Source organism: Otolemur garnettii, unplaced genomic scaffold, assembly GCF_000181295.1.
Source record: "Otolemur garnettii isolate 467f Iridium unplaced genomic scaffold, OtoGar3 scaffold00018, whole genome shotgun sequence".
NCBI lineage: Eukaryota > Metazoa > Chordata > Mammalia > Primates > Galagidae > Otolemur > Otolemur garnettii.
In genome coordinates, this window is record NW_003852413.1 from 22,813,717 (window position 1) to 22,820,246 (window position 6,530).

The 6,530-nt window shown below is 40.8% G+C and overlaps 1 pseudogene; it reads right to left on the minus strand.

Annotated features, from left to right (window-relative positions):
• On the minus strand, nucleotides 1-1,745 carry LOC100960764 (annotated as a pseudogene).
• Between the last annotated feature and the right edge of the window lie 4,785 nt (nucleotides 1,746-6,530).

Sequence of the window (6,530 nt, forward strand, 5' to 3'; positions counted from 1 at the left end):
TTATTTAACCTCCAGTGAGAACAGAGCAGGCCAATTACTACCCTTTTCCTTGTAACACCAATTAACCAAGCTGGGAAGAACAAGTGCACCCCGTAGCCAGCCAGTCATGTGATGGGTGTGGTGCCTCTCAAAGGGGGTGGCCATGAACTCAGCTCCGCCACCTGCTGGAGTAGTGTCCACGGTTGAGTGGGGGTTCTTGATGGTTTCATCTATGTACACAATAAGGCATGCCTCGAGGCCGCCGTCAGGGCATTGATCTGCCCGTAGCTGGCTCCCACACAAAGTCCTCAAAGTTGTCATCAATGTCCTCATTGTTGATGTCCACCCCGTACCTTTCCCCCCAGCGAGCCCACAGCTTATTGAGGTTGTTTGTAGCATCAAAACCAGCATTATCACACAGCTGGCGTGGGATAATCTCCAAGGTCTTGGCATACGCCACTATGAACAGCTGCTGCTTTCCTGGAATAGTCCTTGAGTAATCCCACAGGGACTTGGAGAGCTCCATCTCAATGGCCCTGCCACCAGCCACCCCTGAATCATCTTGATGGTCCTCCTGACAATCGCGATGGCATCATGCAGGGACCTCTCCATTCCTCCATAAACTGCTGGGCACTGCTGGGAAGGATGAAGGTGTATGTTTTGGCCTTGGGGAAGCCAGTGAAAATAATTGTACCTTTCACCTCCAATCTGAGTTTCTCCAAACATCTGGCAGCAACCCAGCACATCTGCTGACAGAACACTCACACTGGTCTGGAGTGAGCCTCTGCAGGCCATCGTTGTCCTTTTCAGGTCCTCCTCAGGACTGGGCCAGCACAGAACATGTCCCTGTCAGCAAAGTACTGGGTGGCCACATCACCAATGGGGAGTTTGAACAAGACAACTTTGGCTTCAGAACGATAGATCCTCTCTAACTTGTCATAAAGCATGTTCCACTCAGCATCAACATTAGCCTGATAATCCTCAACTGTGTGGACTCTGATCCCAGTACCATCTTTCTCAGCTTTCAACTCGAGCTCAACATTTAAAAGGGCAATCATGGGATTATAGTACTTTTTGGGTTGTCATTTCAAACCCAGCATAAGAGAAAGTCTTCTTGAATGCAATACCAGTTACCAGCGGAGAATCCCCTAGGGCTCCATCCTGTACCTTCTGGATTCCAATCATTTTAAGCTGCAACAAATCATCAAGCGTCATCACCACATCAACCACCATCTTAGCAAAGAAGGCTTTCTGCTGGGAGATCAGCTTGGAACTCAGAGCAGTCGCGGCACACTTCTCCAGCAGCTTCCTCTGCTCCACTTCTTCTGTCTTCTTCACCATCACAGAAGTCTCTTTGATCTTCTTAACAGCCAGCTGAGTGGCTGTGCAGAAAGCTCAAATGATGATCTGGGGGTGCAAATCTTCCTCCACATATGGTTTCACCTGCTTCAAAAACTCTGCAGCCAGCAAGGTCACTGAGGTGGTGCCATCACCAACCTCAGCATCTTGAGATTTGGCAATGTCCACTAAAGTCTTTGTTGCAGGATGGACAACATCAAGGAGTTTCAGAATTGTGGCCCCATTATTAGAAATTGATGCTTTGCTGTGGCCATCCACAATAAGCTTGTCCATGCCATGGGGACCCATGGGGTGGTTCTTACAGCCTCAGCAATCACCTGGCAAGCGCCGATGTTACTCACAAGCTGGGGAATGCCTTGGGACCTGTCAGTCCCCTCTTTTAACAGAATCACTTGTGTAGGCATCATTTTGGAAGCTAATTCAGCAGCCTGCTACTCTTCCTTTCTTCTCTGTCTCAAAGAAGTTCTTGATGTTATCTTTAATACTATATTTACTTGATTTTAAGCCCCCTTGGAGAAAATATGAAAAAATATTAACAGTCATTAATTTTGGAAAAGCACAGGTTTGAAATAGAGTTTCTCTTTGCTTTTTTATTCTTTCTTTTTTTTTTTTGACTAGCTATTTTTGGAAAGCATTTTCTTACCATTCATATAAAACACAACAGAAAAGAATGCTCATCTCTATTTCGGCCAGTGAGTGTTAGAGCTTGAATTTGTAACAGCATTGCTGTGTACCTGGTGGAAACTTATGATGCTAAGAATAGGCTGAGTAACCTGGAGGATGAGAGTTCATGTGTTTGGTCCTGGACACCCACAGGCATAGCCAGGAATTGATGGCAGATGACATTTGTCTATGCTCCTCCAATAAGGTATTTGTGTAAAGGTATTTGTAATTTTCATACTTAGTATGGTAAGAGCAAAGAAGGGGGTCTAAGGCCACTTTAGCAAACATCTAAATGCTTTAGCACAAGAATTTGGGTTCTCTTGGAAGTACGATACAAGACATGAGGGACATGAGTATGTCCCCCTCCATAAGAGACTGGGGAGGACCACATCTAAAGAGGAGCATGGTGATGTGATGCCCTCAATGAGAGCATGTACTGTTGATAACAAGTGCATAGTTACCAACAATGACTTCCTCAGGGCAGTGAGGAGGGGTGGCAGGGATCCCCTTGTCTTCTAGTTAATGTGGTTTTCACTTGTACTGCATTACAGGGTCCTCTCACATTTATTTATAATTGCATTTATATAACATTTCTTATAGCCACTGGAGATACATTGATGAATAAAACAGCCACCATGTGTGTCTCTGTGGTTGTAAAGCTTAATCACTTGATGAATGACACTGAGATTTATTAAGACGAAGAAGCAATTTTCTGTGATTCCATTAGGAAAGCCAGGTATAGGGGAAGGAGGATGGGATTCAAAAGGAGATGGGTCAGGGTTCAAATCAAGCTCTGCATCTTCTGGTTAAAGTAATTGATGTCCATGATGTTCAGTTTCTTTGAGTACCAAGTAAGGATACTAATACTGTATTTGATTATCTCTATTGTTAATCAAGAAAACACTACAAAATGCCTACTGCAGGGCCTGGCACATGGGATGGATTGATAATGTGGCTCCTTTGCCAAGAGATCGCTAACTGAGCACATGATTTATATCAATTTCATGTAAATATAATAAACTTCTCACATCACGCCAAGGTATTGTGAAGTTGCTTGCTTCCTGTGAAGCCAGCATCAGAGCCTGTCTTGTGAGCGCTGGAAGCTGCATGTGTAATGTCACGAGTGGAACACTAGAGGCCGCCAGAACAGGCTTTTGACGACTTCTGCAGCCTGTATCCCTTCATTAACTAGGCATTCAAATTCCCCAATAAGAAAAAAAACAAGATTTTTTAAAAAAAATTTTTTATTGTTGGGGATTCATTGAGGGCACAAGAAACCAGGTTACACTGATTGCATTTGTTAGGTAAAGTTCCTCTTACAATCGTGTCTTGCCCCCAAAAGGTGTGGCACACACCAAGACCCCATCCCCCTCCCTCCTTCCCTCTCTCTGTTCTTCCTTTCCCCCACCCCGCCCTCCTTCTTTCTCGCTCTGCTCTCCCCTTCCCCTACTGCCACCGTGTCATTAATTATCCTTATATCAAAATTGAGTATATAGGATTCATGCTTCTCCATTCTTGTGATGCTATACTAAGAATAATGTGTTCCACTTCCACCCAGGTTAATACACATGCTGTAAAGTCTCCATTTTTTTTTTTTTTTTTTTGCAGTTTTTGGTTGGGGCTGGATTTGAACCTGCCACCTCTGGCATATGGGGCTGGCACCCTATTCCTTTGAGTCACAGTTGCTGCCCCAAAATCTCCATTTTTTAAAAATGGCTGAATAGTATTCCATGGTGTACATATACCACAGCTTGTTAATCCATTTCTGGGTTGGTGGGCATTTAGGCTGTTTCCACATTTTGGCGATTGTAAATTGAGCTGCAATAAACAGTTTAGTGCAAGTGTCATTATGATAAAAGGACTTTTTTCCTTCTCGGTAGATGCCCAGTAATGGGATTGCAGAATCAAATGGGAGGTCTAGCTTGAGTTCTTTTAGGGTTCTCCATACTTTCTTCCAAAAAAGTTGGATTAGTTTGCAGTCCCACCAGCAGTGTAAGTGTTCCCTTCTCTTTACATCCATGACAGCATCTGCAGTTTTGAGATTTTGTGATGTGGGCTATTCTCGCTGGGGTTAGATGGTATCTCAGGGTGGTTTTGATTTGCATTTCTCTAATAATTCGGGATGATGAGCATTTTTTGACATTTTTTCACTGTTCGTCTGTCTTCTTTAGAGAAGGTTCTATTCATGTCTCTTGTCCATTGATATATGGGATTGTTGGCTTTTTTCATGTGGATTAATTTGAGTTATCTACAGATCCTAGTTATCAAGCTCTTGTCTGATTCAAAATATGCAAATATACTTTCCCATTGTGTAGGTTGTCTCTTTCCTTTGGTTCTTGTCTCCTTAGCTGTACAGAAGCTTTTCAGTTTAATTAAGTCCCATTTGTTTATTTTTGTTGTTGTTGCAATTGTCACGGCAGTCTTCTTTATGAAGTCTTTCCCCAGGCCAATATCTTCCAGCGTTTTTCCTATGCTTTCTTTGAAGATTTTTATTATTTCATGCCTTAAATTTAAGTCCTTTATCCATCTTGAATCAATTTTTGTGAGTGGAGAAAGCTGTGGGTCCAGTTTCAGCCTTTTACAGTGGATATTCAGTTCTCCCAGCACAATTTATTGAATAGAGAGTCTTTCCCTCAAGGTATGTTCTTGTTTGGTTTATCAAAGATTAGATGGTTGTAAGATGTTAGTTTCATTTTCTGGCTTTCTATTTGATTCCAAATGTCTATGTCTCTATTTTTGGCCAGTACCATGCTGTCTTGACCACTATGGCTTTGTAGTACAGCCTAAAATCTGGTATGGTGATGCCCCCAGCTTTGTTTTTATTACTAAGAACTGCCTTAGCTATACGGGGTTTTTTCTGGTTCCATACAAAATACAGAATCATTTTTTTCAAATCTTGAAAGTACGATGTTGGTATTTTAATAGGGATGGCATTAAATTGGTAGATTGCTTTAGGCAGTATAAACATTTTAACAATGTTGATTCTTCCCAGCCATGAGCATGGTATGTTTTTCCATTTGTTAGTATCCTCTGCTATTTCCTTTCTTAGGGTTTCATAATTTTCTTTATAGAGGTCCTTCACCTCCTTTGTTAGGTATATTCCTAGGTATTTCATTTTCTTTGAAGCAATGGTGAAGGGAGTTGTGTCCTTAATTAGCCTCTCATCTTGACTGTTATTGGCGTATACAAAGGCAAATGACTTGTGGACATTGATTTTATATCCTGAGACATTACTGTATTTTTTGATGACTCCCAGTAGTCTTGTGGTTGAGTCTTTGGGGTTCTCTAAGTATAAGATCATATCATCGGGAAAGAGGGAGAGTGTGACCTCCTCTGCTCCCATTTGGATGCCCTTTATTTCCTTTTCTTGCCTAATTGTATTGGCTATAACTTCCAGCACTATGTTGAATAGTAATGGTGACAGAAGAAAACCTTGTCTGGTTCCAGTTCTAAGAGGAAAAGCTTTCAGTTTTACTCTGTTCAGTAAAATATTAGCTGTGGGTTTGTCATAGATAGCTTTGATCACTTTCCTCTGGAAATAGCAGAGGATATTACTCTTCAGCATTCTAATTAGAAAAGGATGCTGGATTTTTTGAATGATTTTTCTGCATCTATTGAGAGGATCATATAGTCTTTGTTCTTGCTTCTGTTAATATGGTGGATAACATTTATGGACTTGCATATGTTAAACCAGCCTTGCATCCCTGGGATGAAACCTACTTGATCATGAGGTATGACTTTTTTGATGATAAGCTGTAATCTACTGGCTAGGATTTTGTTGAGAATTTTTGTTATATTTGCTACATCTATATTCATTAGTAAAATTTTTGCTATATTTGCTACATCTATATTCATTGGTGAAATTTGCCATATATTTGCTACATCTATATTCATTAGTGAAATTGGTCTGAAATTCTCCTTTTTAGTTGGGTCTTTTCCTGGTTTTGGTATCAGGGTGATGTTTGCGTCATAGAATGTGTTGGGGAAGATTCCTTCCTCCTCAATTTTTTGGAATAGTTTCTGCAGTACACGAATAAGCTCTTCTTTGAAGGTTTGATAAAATTCTGGTGTGAAGCCATCTGGACCAGCCATTTTTAATTGGAAGTTTTTTTATTGTTTCTTTGATCTCAGTGCTTGAAATTGGTCTGTTCAGGAGCTCTATTTATTCCTGGCTAAGTCTAGGGAGAGGGTGTGATTCCAAATACTTGTCCATTTCCTTCACATTGTCAAATTTATGGACATAGAATTTCTGGTAGTATTAAGGGACGATCTCTTGTATCTCTGTGGCATCAATTGTTATTTCCCTTTTATCATTTCTGACTGAGGTTACTAGAGATTTTACTTTTCTATTTCTAGTTAGTCTGGCCAAAGGTTTATCTATTTTATTTGTTTTTTCAAAAACCAACTCTTTGTTTCATTAATTTTCTGCATGATTCTTTTGTTTTTAATTTCATTGATTTCTGATTTAATTTTGGATATTTCTTTTCTTCTGCTGAGTTTAGGCTTAGATTGTTCTTCTTTTTCCAATT